This window comes from Schistocerca gregaria, chromosome 4, assembly GCF_023897955.1.
Source record: "Schistocerca gregaria isolate iqSchGreg1 chromosome 4, iqSchGreg1.2, whole genome shotgun sequence".
Lineage (NCBI taxonomy): Eukaryota > Metazoa > Arthropoda > Insecta > Orthoptera > Acrididae > Schistocerca > Schistocerca gregaria.
Genome location: NC_064923.1, coordinates 454074883 through 454092645, shown reverse-complemented (window position 1 = coordinate 454092645; position 17763 = coordinate 454074883). Strand labels below are relative to the sequence as shown.

General features: G+C 37.7%; 1 protein-coding gene and 1 long non-coding RNA gene across 2 annotated transcripts in view; one reads left to right on the top strand and one right to left on the bottom strand.

Moving 5' to 3' along the window:
• The window catches only part of LOC126267321 (uncharacterized), a 31583-nt gene extending 20353 nt beyond the window's left edge, over nt 1-11230 (bottom strand). The window contains exon 1 of the long non-coding RNA XR_007548993.1: nt 11143-11230. This is a non-coding gene — a long non-coding RNA (uncharacterized LOC126267321). The remainder of the gene's footprint in view (nt 1-11142) is intronic.
• A 106-nt stretch (nt 11231-11336) lies between these two features.
• Nucleotides 11337-17763, top strand: part of LOC126267319 (vesicle transport protein USE1) — a 130096-nt gene continuing 123669 nt past the window's right edge. The window contains exon 1 of the mRNA XM_049972419.1: nt 11337-11443. The gene's annotated coding sequence lies outside the window, so the exon portion shown is untranslated. The remainder of the gene's footprint in view (nt 11444-17763) is intronic.

Below are 17763 nucleotides of genomic sequence, written 5' to 3'. Positions count from 1 at the left end.
ACAGACAAAATGCACACCCCATCGAACAAATTGATAAGCAAATCGTCGTCACTGGTCCGCAAAAGGTGGTCACAGTGGAAAATTTGAATACCGTGTCTACAGGGAAAGGAGTGTTTCTCAAAGCACACAAAGTGCTCTTCTTTGTTGGTATCCATCAGCGAGATCAACAGAGGCTTGCAAGGTGTAGTGTGGCAATACAACAGGCACAGGTTTCAGACAGCCTACACAATATTTAAGGTGGGCGAAAGACTTCTGATATTAATACACCAAAGTTTAATAAATTATCTAGATCATTTAATATAGTTCTTAATTTAAAATGACATTTCAGGTACTGCCATCATCACATGCGTAATTAAGTTTAAAGGAACATAAGAATTAGAGTTGTTAATCATAAATTACTACGGAAAAAACTCATCAAAATTTTGAATTTATATAACAGAGTTCACTGTATGTTGCAATAAAAGTTATGCTTAAGTAACTACCAACTTGTCTCAAAATTTATAGAAATACAATAGTTCATACATCATGTATGGGCAACACCACCATAAAACTTAAATTTTAAATATACAGGGTGTCCCCACACCTCTCCCTGATTACAAACATGCATAAGGCAGAAAATATGACACATAGACACAAGAGATTTATCTTGAAGTACAGGTAATATATTCAAGTTTGTGTACATGCACACAATTAATAAATTTTGACATGTGCTCCTTTCATTGTCCAATGGATATCCAGGCAATATTCCAATGCCACCCATGTGTTACTCAACATTTTGTGAGAGATGGATGTTATGATGTTAATAATTCTGCACCCTAATGCTGCAATGTCATTCACTGGTGTTTGGTAAACCTGGTCCCTGACATAACCCCAAAGGAAGAAATCCAGTAGTGTTATATCTGATGATCACGGAGGCCAGCTGACGGGACCATCACACCCATTCCATCTTCCCGGAAATATTGCATCCAACTAGACAAGAACATGTACACTACCCACAACAACTTGTTGGAAAATTAAGTCCAGAATGTCCTGAATCTGTGACACAACAAATAACTGCAACATACCAAAATAGGTACTAAATATGATTGTCATTTCATTGAAGGAAAAAAGGTCCTATGATTATCTTGCACATGACCCATTGGCTAGAGGGACTGCATGATCTGGACTCTGTACACATAGACAAGAAGTTGTTTACATAGGATGCGGTGCACTGACATCTTTAGAATCTGCAACTTATGCGAGGCTCTGTGGACTGACTTCCTGGGACTTCTCGTGAAGGCATCTCTCACTGCCTGAATTGTCTACACACTAGGTCAAGGCCTGCCTGTTCTAAGGAGACTTTGCATACCACATCTTGATGGTTGTCTATAGTTTGTTGTCTGACATTTTCTCTGTACTGTTTTTGGTGACTTTCTCTCATGACACCTGAAGATACATTAGGCTGATCTGAGTACATTTTGTTTGCAAAAGGTATTCAATTCAACTGTTGTTACATTACTGAGCCCTGTAACAAACAAAGTAACACTACATATGTACTATAATATCCCTTGGTCCATGCTAGCCAGTAGAAATCGTGGATCAATCAGCTGATCAGTTCAACAACCTTCCTATTGTTATTGGTTTAAAGTATGTATGAAGTGTGTCCAATGAAACAGTCATTGTTAGCCACCATATTGTTTAATTTGTGTTTAATGTGGAGTTTAGTAACGGGCGTAAAACAGTTTGTTGCATTTCAAAGGTAATTATACATACTTAATTTTGATCAAAGGATTCAGTGATGAACTGTTATGTACTACAAGCTTTTATAGGACTTCGACCATTTGTTGGTCGATGTTTGCTGTAGAACCTGTTTCAGTAACATGATCAAAAGCATAGAGAAAGTTTTCTCTGCTAAAAACAACTCATTTCACTCGCAGACAATCATCAAATGACCAAATGTGAATGGCAGTGTTCCAATTTGAGAAGATCCTATAGAAGTTTTCTTTATCTTACATTTCAAGAATTTTACAGGCAACCATCGGAGTTGACAGCTGCTTCTGCACCAAGAGAGTAACTTGTCTATGTGTACAAAATTATGTATGATGTGGAAGTAGTAGACACTACTCGAGATATTGTCCTTCACCTACATACAGAAACACTACACACACTAGTTCCATAACAACGAGTTCAATATTACCAGCTTAAAACACTGATTTCTTCTTTTGAGCAGTAATATTATAGGACACAAAAACTTGGAAATGTCACATGAAGTTCAAGTTATAAAGTATTTGTCTGTGTGTTATATTTTATGTTTTATGAATGTTTGTAATCACTGAAAGACTACTAGACACCCACTATTTTGGCTTAACATGCAGCTGCTGTGATTATAAAAATTGTTTCCTGAAACAGTTATGGATTCTGACTAATTTAAGTAAAGTATTTAAACACCACTCATGGATTAGGCCTTAGGCCTGTTCTGACTGGCTGACAGCTACCTGCAAGGTAATACAAAGGACCATCTATGATCATGGGACATGTAATCAGCATTTTGCCAACCTCTCCAGCTGTTACTACCAGCAATTAATCCTGATGATGCCACTGCTTCTTTATTCAAGCAGCTCCCATTTGGCCTTGCTCCTCATTTGGCCTCACCTACCTCAGAAAATAATTTCAGGAGGTATTGTGAAGCGAAAGTGGGATGGGTCCTTCCGTACCAACGGCAGCAACATTAAGCATTCAGCCATGGGGGTGGTCTCTTTATTGTCTGTGAAATACAGACTAAACCTGAAGAAAATGCAAAAATGTTAGGAAATTAAGAAGATGAGACCTCGATAAATAGAGACAACAATAAAGTGGTAGGATTTTCAAAGAGAGCATTAGGCAACAACTAACTGAAAAAGGCAACAGAAATACAACAGACAATGAATGAGTAGATTAAAACTGTGTGCTGGACCGAGACTTGAACTTGAGACCTTTGCCTCTCGTCCGCAAGTCTCTACCATCTGAGATACCCAAACACGAGCCATGCCCCGTCCTCACAGCTTTACTTCTACAAGGTTCGCAGGAGAGCTTCTGTAAAGTCTGGAAGGTAGGAGACGAGATACTGGCAGAAGTAAAGCTGTGAGGACGGGGCTCGAGTCGTGCTTGGGTAGCTCAGTTGGTAGAGCACTTGCCTGCGAAAGGCAAAGTCCCGATCCGGCACACAGTTTTAATCTGCCAGGAAGTTTCATATCAGTGCACACTCTGCTGCAGAGTGAAAATCTCATTCTGGAAACATCTCTAAATGGTATTTGACCAGATCAGCAAATATGGCACAGCTGTCAACAAGGCAAAATGTAATCTGCAACAGAAACAAGCAACATTTCTAGGTCACTCATAGTGTCAGCAGCCGGCATTTGTCGTATGAAAGACAAGGTCAATGTCATAAAGGACATAACTCACCCAATGAATTATCATCAATTAAAAAGGTTCCTAGGCGTCATAAAGTCCTACTGTCAACACCTACCAGGAGCAGCCAAGGTGCAAGCACCTCTGATGGTACCATTGGCAAGTAAAGATATCTCCTGACAACGGCTGCTGCCACACATGGCAGAGATGCAACAGTCTTTTGACCAGATTAAAGCCAGCTTAGAAAAAAACCGTTCTTTTAACTTATCCCATTAACTAGGTGCTGCTATCAGTGGTGGTAGATGGAAGTTAACAGGCAAATGGAGCTGCACTAACATCAGTTGGTGCAAAAACAATAGCACTGTTAGAGTTTCTCTTGCACAAGTTCACAAAAGCAGAGGTCAAATGGAGCGCTTATGACCACGGGCTGCTAGACATTTATGAAAGGATAAACATTTTCGATCATGTGTGGAAGCAAAACCATATACTGTGTATATGGATCATGAATCAATAACTTTTGCTTTTAATAAAACCAAAGATAGCTGCTATCTGAGGCAATTCCGATAGCTGACATTCATCAGTCAATTTGCAAAAGATTTGAGACACATTAGAGGAGTCGAGAACATAGAGGCCAATTTCCCCCCCTCCCCCCCCCCCCCCCCCCCCCCCACACACACACACATTGCAGCCAACGTACACACTGTGGATTTTGAGTAACTCACCAAAGGTGTCTGATCTGGTGTTATGTGCCTCAAGCCAGACCTAGACATTTCATACCTCAGGGGGCTCTGCAGGATGTTATTTGAGACTGCATCGCTTGACTCACCAAGATACAAAACTTAGAACTACTTAAACCTAACTAACCTAAGGACATCACACTCATCCATGCCGAGGCAGGATTCGAACCTGCGACCCCAGCGGTTGCTCGGTTCCCGACTGTAGTGCCTAGAACCTCTCGGCCACTCCGGCCGTCAACTAATGGATTCATAAAGCCCAGCACTAAGAAGGACAGCTGCAGGTAGGTGAGGGATTGCAAGTCATGCCAGCAATGCAGGATGGAAAGACATGCACATAAATGGAAAGACATGCCCATAAACAGATCAGATAGTTTCCAAAGACAACAGACTGGTTCTCACATCTACATTTAAATACTGTAAGACCACTGACCCCTCTGAGGGGTATCACTATTTAAGGTCTGCCATCAATAGGCATACTCAATGTGTCGAAATTTCATCAGTCGCACATATATCAATGGTAATGGCAAAGTGGCTCTTTTTATCAACGTGGATAGTGCGCTTTGGCTGCCCGTCACAAGTCACTATGGATAAAAGATGGCAGTTTGACTCAACCCTGTTCCATGAGCTATCCAGTCTGTGCAGATTTCAGCATGATTGTACCACCATTTACCATCCATCGAATAACACATTGATGGATCAGTGGCATTGAAGATTAAAGGCTGCACTCATGTACCATACAAACAATTGGTCTCCGTGCTGCAGCTGGTTTTAAGGCTTTACATCTTCCATAAAGTTTTTTCCACACAGCCTGGACCGGAAGACACAAATTTACCACACTTGCTTCTACAAGAACAGAGACAAATTGTGAAGCTGTACCCTACTCCAGTGTCACAGTGCGGCGATAACAATATTTTCATCCACAATGATTTGCAAATATGCTCATGCTATGAACAAATGCAGTACAATGCCTTCTGCAACCATCACACATCAGGCCATACAAAGTGTTACAATGAGATGAGCATACCTTTTGCATGCAATGTAACGGCGACCAGCAGAAGGTGTCAATCGAACAAATGAAACCAGCTTACATTCTCACATCAGACGCTGAGGCAGTTCAAGAGGGACAGAACCGGCATATGCTACACCAGTACAGTTATTTCTTTATCTCCTTTCTTAAATGAAGACTTAACTTCAGATATTTCAGGAAATGTTGCACTGATAAATGACTGATTACAAAGATACTTAATATGGCATTAAAATCAAAGCACACTCTTTAATTAGGCTAGTTTATTTGTTAATATTTTACCATAATCACAAGACTTTTTGATTTTAAAGACTTTTTATGGAGTATACTTCTACTGTGAGGGTCATATTCCTCCATCCCTAGATCCCATATTTTCTTTATTTTGTTATCTGATATGGTTATCTTTTTCTCATAATGCCTTTTCTTTGATGTCCATATTAATTTACTTACTTTAATATTTTGCAGTATGTCTTGTAATGAGCTGTGGCATCAACATCAGAGCTGTTTCTGAGAGAGCTGGACACCAAATATTTCTTCATTCAAATTGTTTGGCACAAGGCATGCTACAATGTCCTTTGCTGGTGAAGGCCAAAACCTTAATTCAAGTTGTTGTTAGGTTGCAACCTGATCTTTGTAGCTAGACATGAGGAAAACACCAAGTCAGCCTTTTACTGATGGGTCAGACAGAATAAGTTCTTGTGGTGTGGTTTTGGTGGGCAGCAACTGAGGACGCCCCTCTGTCATGCAGCAAAGACAGGGTGTAGTCATTTGTTGGTGGATCTGTGATATGCAGAGCATTCAATTCAGGCTCACGAGAACTGCAAGGAGCTGATGTTCGAACTGACAAGAGACTTTCAACAAGATATCACAACTGTCATGAGGTACAATTGGGAGACAGGAACAGGCACCAGTACTGGCATGGAGGAACGTAGTTTTAAAATGAATATGGTAATTCCAACAACTCAAAAGCAATGCCCAATGTTTTTACCATAGTGAAGCACAGAGGTGTATGGTAGCCAGGACCAGGCTTATAAGACAACTGTGGTATGCCACAGACCATACCAAGATAGTCATAGAACTTGTGGTTAACTAACCCGGAAATGTAAATGTCTTGGAAGTTCTACTAAAAACAGAAAACTAGGAGATTTATGGTGAAAAAATGTAGACAAGAGATGGGAAATTTTCTGTGCAACTATGAATTACTATATAAATACTTTAGTACTGAAGATGACCACTACCGAAAAGGAGAGGCGTTGAGTTGTCAATAAACATACACAAAAGAAGGGGAAATTCCTAGTTATCAGAAATATCCTTTGGAAAGGCAGAAGCATTGAATTGTCAATAGCCACACATAAAAGAAGAAACACTTGGAAGCTTTCAGAGTTATCCTTTAATGAGATAGAGTACACAAAAACACACACACACACTCTCATACACATGCATGCACATGCTTATGCTCCTAAATGGTTTCGGCTAGTCTTTTTAGCCTAGCCGGCACCATAAAGGGATGTGTGTGTGTGTGTGTGTGTGTGTGTGTGTGTGTGTGTGTGTGTGTGTGTGTGTGTGTGAGAGAGAGAGAGAGAGAGAGAGAGAGAGAGAGAGAGAGAGAGAGAGAAGGTACACACGTGTATCTGTGTACTAGATCATCACAGGATAACGCCAAAAGCTAGCAAGTTTTCCTTCTTTTGTGTGTGTCTATTGACAACTCAATGCTTTTGCTTTTTGGTGAATGGTCTCCTTTAATCCTGAAGCATTTACATTCCACAAGAACTTTCCAACGACAATTTTTACATAAACATTAGCTGTCCAAAAGTTATAGAAAAACACAAAAAAAGCTCAGTAAAATCTGGAATACTATCAATGTTATTCAGAGCAGGGAAGAATTTATTAGTAAGATACATGTTTGGCAAAGGGTGAGGTGTGTACAGACATGAAGAAAGCCTACAGTAGGCTGGTAAGGGAGATAAAAGCCAGTTATTATAAAAAATAAAATTATAACTTTTTCACATGTACCCAAATTTGTGTGGGCAATTCTTAAAAAACAAAAATTCAGAAGGATTGGATGGTATGTCTCCCAAAATAATTAAGCATATTTCTAAATACCTAACAAAACCTCTCACATTCCTTATAAATCAAATACTGCAGGGAGGAATATTTCCAAATTGCCTAAAGAAAGCAAAGTAACCCCATATGTAAAGGGGAAAATAAAATTAAAAATTAGTAGAAGTCATAATCAAGCTATAGTTGCCCATTACAAACCATATTGTAAGGTGCTTAAAATGTTATTAGGATGGCTAAAAGTGTGTGGTATGCAAATAGAATAGCTAATTCACAGGACAAAATTAAAACCATATGGTTAGTGTGAAGGAAGTGCCTAGTCAACAGCACAAGGTCGACAATATAAAGTCAGTTCATAGTAAAAATATTTCTGTTACTGGTACGTCAGGTACATATACAATATTTAGCAATCATTTTGTGAGCATTGCTGGTGAATTAAACATAAACCTAGTTTCTACAGGGGATTACATAACTCTCTTGGGAAATAGCTTTCCAAGATTGAAATCTAAGATACTCCTCTATGATACTGACAAGGGGGAGATTGAGTCAATAACGAAATCACTGAAGACAACGGACTCTCATGGATATGACAGAGTGCCTAGCAGAATACTAAAGTACTGTGCTTCACATGTTAGCCCTGTACTTAGCCATATTTGTAAATTTTCCTTACAGAATGGTCAGTTTCCAGAACGATTAACTACTCAGTGGTAAAGCTGCATTGTAAAAAGGGAGAAAGGGATAATGTAGACAAATTCAGACCTATTTTTACACCATCAGTGTTTGCTAAAGTTATTGAAAAGGCTGTGTATGTAAGGATGTACCATTTTATATCATATAATTTACTATCAAATGTACAGTTCGGCTTTAGAAGTGGTTTAGCAACTGAAAATGCAATCACAAGATTTTAAACATGGCTGAAACAGCAACTGTTGAAATTCTTCATGGTAAATAACAACAGCCAAAACAGTTGCACGTTAAAGATTTATTAAAATTCTTGACCACAGTTTCGGTATATCTAAATATACCGTCATCAAAAGTAAAATCTTTATCCTGGAAACAGGTGTATTTTACTTCTGCTGAAGGTATATTTAAATATACCGAAACTGTGGTCAAGAATTTTAATAAATCCTTATCCTGCAACTGTTTTGGCTGTCATCATTTACCACGATGAAAATACTATATTCTTATTTCTCTGTGAGGTTTGGATGGATTACACAAAAGGTTTCGAAACCTAGGCACATTTTTTGATTTCACTAAGCCATTTGTTTGATTGTGCTGATCACAAAATATTGCTCCAGAGGTTGGACCATTATGGAATATGGGGAGTAGCTCACAATTGGTTCACCTCTTACTTTAACAACAGACAACAAAGGTCATTATTCACAGTGTTGAGAATGGCTGTGATATGGGGTCCAAGTAGGGCACAGTCAAGTGGGGGTGTCCCAGGGATCAGTGTTGGGGCTGCTCCTGTTCCTTATTTATACAAATGATATGCTCTCTAGTATTACATGTGAATCTAAAATATTTCTGTTTGCTGATGAGCTTGGTAGTAAAGGATGTTGTGTGCAACACTGGCTCTGTTTCAAATAGTGCAGTTCATGACATAAGTTCATGGCTTGTACAAAATAAGATAACACTAAATCACAGTAAGACTCAGTTTTTACAGTTGCTAACACACAATTCAACAAAACCCCACATTTTAATTTTATAGAATGGGCATATGATTAGTGAAACGGAACAGTTCAAATTTCTAGGTGTTCAGATTGGTAGTAAACTATCATGAAAAACCCACGTTCAGGATCTTGTTTAAAGACTTAATGCTGCCATTTTTTTGCTATTCGAACGGTATCTGAAGTATGAATTATTCAACATGAAACTTAGTCTACTTTGCTTATTTTCATTCGCTCAAATGGTTATCGGAAGTACGAATCATTCAACATGAAAATTAGTCTACTTTGCTTGTTTTCATTTGCTTATATATTATGGTATTATATTTTGGGCAACTATTCCCATTCTCTAAGAATATTTTTGATTCAGAGACGGGCAGTTCGGGCAATAAGTAGAGTAGGTTTGCGAACCTCTTGATGACCCGTGTTCACTCGTCTGGTTATTCTGACACTGGCCTCTCAATATATATAGTCTTTACTGCCCTTTCTTGTTAACAATATCAGCTTATTCCAAAGAATTAGCAGCTTTCACTCAGTTAATACTAGGCAGAGATCCAATCTACATTTGGATCACACAGTATACTGCTGCATCCATTTTCAATAATAAGCTACCACAAGAATTCAAAAATCTCAGCAGTAATCCACACACTTTCAAATCAAAACTGAAGTGTTCCCTCATGGGTCACTCCTTCTATTCTATCGAGGAGACTAAATATGGAGACTGTTATAACAGTGAATGTGTGTTTACAAATTGAAGGTCTGTCTAATCCTGTAGTAGCTGGGCTGTTTCATTTCTTGCTCAACGAGTTTCAAGATTCTCTGTCCCATGCTGAAGATGTAGCGTAATAAGTTTCAATTAGATAAAATGTTTTCAGTTCCAAAACTGCATCACTTTTTTGTATCTTTGATAAACTAGAGGGCATATTTATCAGAATGGGCAACAATTTATTTCACTTTCCATTAAAAGCCCAACTTTCATATACATAGTCATTACTATTATTATTATTATCATTATTATTCTTGATTGTTATAATTATTTTTTATTGTTATAGTTATCATTGTACTACTGTTATAATCTCTATTTTTCTTCTTTAACATCAATACTGCATAATACATTATATGTCCTTAATGCTCGGTAGAAACTGTAACTCGTTCAATCTGAGTATGCCTGGTTAGGTGTAAGAGAGGGCCTGAAGGCCCTAATCTTGCCAGGTAAAATAAATGCATAAATAAATAAATAAATATACCATCCGGAAAAGCTTTTTCTGACTGGTCAGTCTGTTCAGTGCAGAGAATGGAGAAAGAAAGTCTGACCAACACATATTTACTACCTCAGGAAGGAATGGAGGTGGAGAGATTTGGGAGGGAGGGGGGTAAACTTCACTGAAATTTCATAAGAAAGGTTAGTCATTTGCTAAAATGATCCAAGTATGACCTTGGAGAGCTTCCCCCCCCCCCCCCCTCCCCGGCAGCTTTATGTAACAGTATCAGAATTTGCAGCTTCATTGTGCATTGTGGTTGGTGGGTTCTCTGATCATGTAACGACATTCTTGTTCATAGAATATATTATATAGGCTAATTGCTTTTGTCAAAAAATAAAATAAATGACTTGAAACTAGCCTTGATGTTCTGTTACACTATGAAGATTACAAGTTGCCTTTAAAAACAGAAGCTATTAATAACTCAGATGCTGATTCTGTGCTATACCAGGAGACAATGGTGGGAAAAATTTATCGATTTCCTGAAACTTCTTGGAGCCTGGAGTCTCAAAGCTTTTGTCGATGTTGTCACAAACAAACTAGTATTGCTATCAGGGATTCATTCATCAAGGAATCGTTTTACAGTGATACAGGACCTGTGAGCTTAATACAAGGAAATATGGAAAAACAAAAAATTAAACTGGCGTAATTAACTCGCAAATAGCGGAAATTTACAATAAATGCGGGCAATATGGAGTTGACGGGGCGGATGCTAAATGGAACACAACTATGTTTACGCCACGAACCCAATATTTTGAACCTTTCCTTATAACAAATTGTAAATGAGCGTACAACTCCCTCGTGTGCCACTTAATAATTTTTTATGCACTTGTGAATTAACATGTGAAAGCAAGAGTTGACAATGTTGGGGTACGGCTTTAATCATGAACGAAGTGAATATATTATGCTTTACTATCAGAGTCCTATTCGTTGTTTATTTATCGTATTATATGTAAAATTTCAGCTGCATGCGGAAAGAAATAAAATCTGCGTAAACGATTAAATACGCTTCCGTATTTTTATGCAATTACCTGATCTAGTTTGCTGTGTCTCATCCGATAAAGCAGCAGATGAAACAGTATGTAATACGATTTATGTCGTACACTAATAAGTATGCACACCAAATTCATCAACTTGTATGCGAACAGTTTCCAAACACAACAAGAAGCGTTACCAGGGCAACAAGCGATTTGTCAGCGCTAGTCTTTTGTTCAACATGGCAAGTTTCTTAAACTTCATGTTATTGTCAGTGTAGCCACTTAGCCAACACAGCGGTAAACCTGCTGTACGCTGCTTACGAATGACGAAGTACTCACCATTGGTTTGATAACAGTATGTGCATTTATTATACGTACTTGTAAACCAACAATCCATTTTATGTATTGTAAAACCATTAGTTCTAATCTTGTATACGAAGGGGTCATAACTTAAAACAGATCTTGATGACTGTTTTTTTACTTGAATGTTGCGCTTCTGAACAATGACATGTCGGTAATGTTATTGTTGCCGTTATTTTTTTTTTTTGTCAGGAATTACAAAAACGAAGAGCGACTTTGCCTGTGGGAAAATTTAAAATGTTTTCTCATACAGTTATATGCTAAGATTTTTTTTTGCGTCTGCACATGCTTCATTGAGACAAGCATAGTATCATATGTAGTTAGAAGTAATGGTGTTTTGATGAAATTTCTGCAACAGCGTCTTCCTTCGTAAGGTATTCCCTCACCGGCAATTTGTGTTGTGAACTGCTTGGATGTATGTACGCTCTTACTTAGTAATGATCGGGTCCTTTACGTCAGTAAGTAGAGGGTTATATTATAGCCCTAGAGTCATCTTTTATAGCCAGTTCTTGAAACTATTTAAGTAGACTTTTTTGGTATAGATCACATTAATCAAAAGTCTGCCAGTTCAGTTTCTCGTATAGCATCTCTGTGACACACTCTCACAGGCCAAACAAACGTGTGACAACTCGTGCTGTCTTCTCTCTCTCTCTCTCTCTCTCTCTCTCTCTCTCTCTCTCTCTCTATATATATATATATATATATATATATATATATATATATATACGTTCTGTATCACATGTTAGCCCTATTTGGTATGGGTCACACACTCTTAAACGCTTGAGCAATATTCCTGAATGGATCGCACGAGTTTCATCTGTAAGCAGTTACCTTTCTAGACTGATTACATTTTCCCAGTATTCTACTAATAAACTGAAGCCTACCACCTGCTTTACACATGACTGAGCCTATGTGATCATTCCATTTCATATCTCTACTAAGTATTACACCTAGGTATTTGTAGATAGTACTTCATTATAGAAAACTGAATCATCTGGAAAAAAAGCCTGATTTTGCTATTAATATTGTCCACAAGATCATAACATACTGGTACAACATGAACAACAAGCATCCCAACTTACTTCTCTGACCCACACCCGAAGTTACTTCTGTGTCTGAATGTGACTCTCCATCCAAGAGAACATGCTGCATTCTCTTTACCAAAAAATCCTCAATGAAGTCACAAATTTTGCTTGGTACCCCACATGATCGTACTTTTGACACTAAGCATAAATGTGGTACTGAGGTAAATAGTTTTTGGCAGTCGAAGAAATATTGCGTCTACCAGACTGCCTTGATCCAATGCTTTATGTCATGAGAAAATACAGGTTGGGTTTCGCATGAATGATGTTTTTGGAATCCATGCTTGTTGGCCATGGAGCAGGTCATTAAGTTTGAGCTCAAAATATGTTCTAAGATGCTACAACAAATTGATTTCAGAGATATTGGACAGTAGTTTTGTCGATCAGTTATAGTACCATTCGTGTATATGAAACATCCATATGTTCTTCCAACTGCTGGGCTCATTTTTGGTTCGAGGAATCCATGACAGATTTAGTTAAAAGAGAGACTAACTCAGCTGCAAATTCAGTATAAAATCTGACAGGGACTCCATTGGGGCCTGGAGCTTGGTGCAGTTCTCAACTGTTCCTGCTGTTTCTCAACACCACTGACACTAACACTCATTTCATTCGTATTTCAGTGGTTTATGGCTATTCAGAGATTTTATAGGATGACAATTGAGTGTATTGTGTAATATGATCCATTCATTGTGAAACCTGGTAAATTTAATGATTGTGAAAGATTACAATGTTTATCTATACAGTTTCTGAAAAGTATTTTTTATTCTTTTTTATCTTTGAATGACTCAGCTAATGTGGACATACATATTTTGTTATTTCATTCTGCTGTGGGTAGGGTGTATTACATGTTGCTTCACACTAAAAGGGCAAAGAAGCTATTTCAATACAGAGTTTCTGTGCAGCACTGAACTGCTTGTACCATCACAGCACATAAAAAATCTATTATTCTTTGGAAATGAAAATTTTTATACATTTTTTGGGTAATACCATCAGAGGTGCAGTAGGCCTAATTACAACTTCAATAGGATGGCACAATAGGCTAATACGGAGTTCACCATGCTATATTTTGACACACATATGATATTTTTCATTAATTTTTGCATTGGAAAGAATGTATGCATAAGAGTTTTCTTCAAGAATGTTGCAATTTTTGGCCACCAAATTGTTATTTGTATATTACCTGACTATCCAGCTTAATCCTGGCAGTTTTACAACTGCGATCCCTGAATTTGGGTATTATCATCTTTCACAAATTACAAGCGACATGAAATTAGGGATTAAAATAGTTAGGTCCCAGTTATGCAGTCCTAATAGCTCTTAGCATTGACTTATGTGGGTGATGCCACAGGCACATGAACAGTTTCTCTTTTTGCAGTTGCATTTAAATTGTTTTACATGAGAATCATTTCATGGATTCTTTCATTTACCAAACATGACCCAGGCTGCAACTTCATTTAAACCCTTTTTTACATACTTTGCAAGTTAAATGACACGACTTTCCAGTCTTTTATTATCAGTTACAAAAGCTCTGTTTGATAATTCAAGAATTATTTTATTGAATAAAAGCTGTAGCCTATTCCACCATATATGGTTCAAGGGTCTCATTTATGGAGTCCGGGAATAATGATTTTTTGAATGCCTCAGTGTGTGCAGTAATAATTCTTAACTTATCTTCACGGTCCCAATGTGAGTGATAGTATATTCCTAGAGTCATCATTTAAAGCCGGTTATTGAATCTGTTAATTAACTTCCTTGGGATAGTTTATGCCTGTCTTCAAGAGTCTGACAGTTCAGTTCCTTCAGTATATCTGTGACACCCTCCCATGGATTAAGCAAATCTGTGACCATTCATGGTACACTTCTCTGTATACATTCAATACCCCTGTTACTCCTCTTTGGTAAGGATCCCACACTCTTGGGGAATATTTTAGAATGGGCCGCACCAGTGATTTGTAAGCAATCTCTTTTGTAAACTGATTGCATTTCCCTAGTATTTTACGAATAAACCGAATCCTACCACCTTCTTTGCCGTGACTGAGCCTATGTGATCATTCCATTTCATATCCCTATTAAGTGTTACACCTATTTAGTTGTATGAATTGGCTGATTACAGGTGTGACCCATTGGTTTTGTAGTCAAGGATACTACATTTTTCCTTCTTGTGAAGTGTACAGTTTTACATTTCTGCACACTGAGAGCAAGTTGCCAGTCTTTGCACCACTTTGAAAATATTATCAAGATCTAACTGAATATTTATGCAGCTTCTTGGAGATAGTACTTAATTATAGATAACTGCATCATATGCTAAAATCTTGATATTACTATTAATATTGTCTCAAGGGCATTAACATACAACATGAACAGCAAATGTCTGAACACACTTCCCAGGGACACACTTGAAGTTACTTCTACATATGACGATGAATCTCCGTCCGTAATAAAATATTGCATTCTCTGTATCAAAAAATCTTCAGTCTGGTCCAATTTGCACTTGTCACTGCATATGATCATACTTTTGACAATAAGTGATACAGCATCTACCTGACTGCCTTGATGTCCAAAGCTTTCAGTATGTCATGTGAGAAAAGTGTGAGTTGAGTTTCGCGTGATCGATGTTTTCGGAATCCAAGGTGGTTGGTACAGAGAGCATGTTGTTTGAGATCGGCGTATCTAATTGTGTTTGAGCTCAAATTATTCATTGCTGTCCAACAACGAGACGTGAGTGTTACGGTCCAACAACGAGACGTGAGTGTTACGGGTCCTTCTCCTGTTGTGGCTGTGAACATGGTTATTTTGGTGCAGTTCCTCAGTTCTGTTTAAAAAATCTTCATTTGCAAATAGTACAGACTTGTAGATGTGTAGGCTTGGTAGGTTCATTATTTTCAGCTGAGTGTGAAGTGTGGTCTAAGTGATCCCAGTTTCTTCAACAGTGGAGTAGTCAGAGTGTTCAAAAGAGACCCCTCAACTTTTAATTCCACAATAATTCAGGTTTAATATCTTTCCACCAAACTATGTGACATTTTCACATTTCTGTTTATTGTAATTTAGTAAATTTTCATGATTTCATTAAGTATATCTGCTACAGCAGCAGAGGTCATTGACCTGTGCCATAACTCATTTTTAGAATACTGCTGTTCTAATAATTACAAATCTTTTTGTGTTGCATATTGTTTTGGTTAACAATAATTGCCTCAAATGATGATGTATGCACTGAATTAGGAAATGGCTTATTGGATTAGGGTGATTTTCTATCAGAGACAACTGATGATGAAGATTAGTAGGTGTTACCATCAGTAGATGACTCCCCATCTCATTTGTTTCCAGAACAGTCTCAGGGATCAGTTACTGTAATGTTGAACATGTCAGCTAGAGATGGAATAGAATGCAAAGTTACTAACACACCACTACTTGGAACGAGGATTGCTTTGAATGTCCTGAAGGAGAGAGGGCAGGCCCATTGCGTATGCATGCCACCAAGTGGATGAGTGATGTTGTGTGTTATATAAAACACACAGAATTAAATTCCTGAAATGTTTTTTTTTTTTTTTTTAAATCATCATTTAGGCTGTATAATTGGAGCCAGTGATTTGTATCATGTAGCAGCAAAGGCAAGTCAGCATTGTGTAACACCAACAGTCTCTTGCATTTCAGTCCTCAGCGTGAGGAATCATAACTTTTTGCACAAAAAGAAGCAAAACCATAAGGCACTGAATACTTTCAGGAAATTCAGTTTATAGTGGTGTTATGTGTCTTTCTACATCAAAGATATGGAAACAGAAAATGGGTAGAATCGGAGCATGCACAAGAGGTTTCAAAAGTTAAAAGGAAGCTCTCTGAAGAGGAAGAAGAAGAAGAGAGAGAAAAAGGAAACAAGTGAGTGTCATTTGAATGAGCTATAAACTTGCACTACTTTTAGCAAAGACCTTGCATCCTTTCACAGAAGATGATTTAATAAAAGAATACTTGATAGCTGCAGCTGGAAAACTGTGTCCACCCCAGGTAGAACAGTTTCATGTGATGCCATTATCAAACACAACAATTATGCTTCACTCACAGGTTATGGCAGACATCATTCAGAACCAGCTTGTGAAATCTTTGTAAAGAGTTTTTGCATAAGGTTTTCATGAAATTTGTTAGTTTTTGTCTACATACAGAGCACAAGTTGTGTTATGAAATAGATCGGGATTCTTAGAGCAACTGACTGGGAAAACAAAAGAATCTGGCAGTACCTTGTTTGCACTGATTTGCAGATTAAAGTAATTGGCCTACAATGTGGCAGGGAATATAACGACATTCTAGATATCTCCAAGTATTTCCCTCAGGATCAATGTCATCATTTACATAAGTCTCCACAAAGTCCCCACCCTATTCCCTGTGATGATGAAGGATGTACAATACGTGTTGCTTGTAGGCCTGTGCCCACAGTATTCTTGCAGAGTATGTTTGCTGTGAAGCCTTGCCAGAAATGAAAAGTAAAGTTAACTAAAAAGCTGTTATTTTGAAAATGGCTGCAGCCTACTAAGTTACATAAAGTGTTCGAGTTTAATCTATTGCTGCTTGCATAATATTTACGCGAGTATGCTGATTTAAGAGTAGTAATTATGTACATTTTTTAGAATAGAGGCATTTTTATGACGAACATAAGACTTCTACACCCAATTAAAGAGTCCCACCCTTAATACTAGGCAAGAAGGCAAAGTGTACATCGAAATAATTTTTGTGTGATGTACATTTTGAGTGTGAATGGCAGTTTCATTTTCTTAGTGTCCAAAAATGCCATTGAGAAGTAAATTTACTGCAAAATGAGTGTAAGACCCAAAAAAACTTTGAAGAGGCCTCTGCAGAACATGATTTTAACCCAACATGAAATCTTGTCAGATACTGTACTTAGTGCTCATCCACACTGTTTAATTTCACTCGTATGTTACATTTTGTAATTGTTAATCACAGATTTTTGTTGCAAAGTTAATCTACCTCCATGAAGAGTTATAATACTTTAATTTCCCTTGGCCCTCACAATCAGATTTCTCTGCAAGGTCACAGAAAATACCCCTGGCGGCAATTCATTTGTGAGGTTGTACATGGCTTTTTACATAAATCAGTAATGCATTCTAGGATTTTTTAATTAAAAATGTCAGAAAGCACTTTTGTAGTCAGAAGCTTTTGGTTTATATTAAAAATAAAGATTCCAAGACTTACCAAGCGGGAAAGCGCCGGCAGCTTTTGGTTTTAT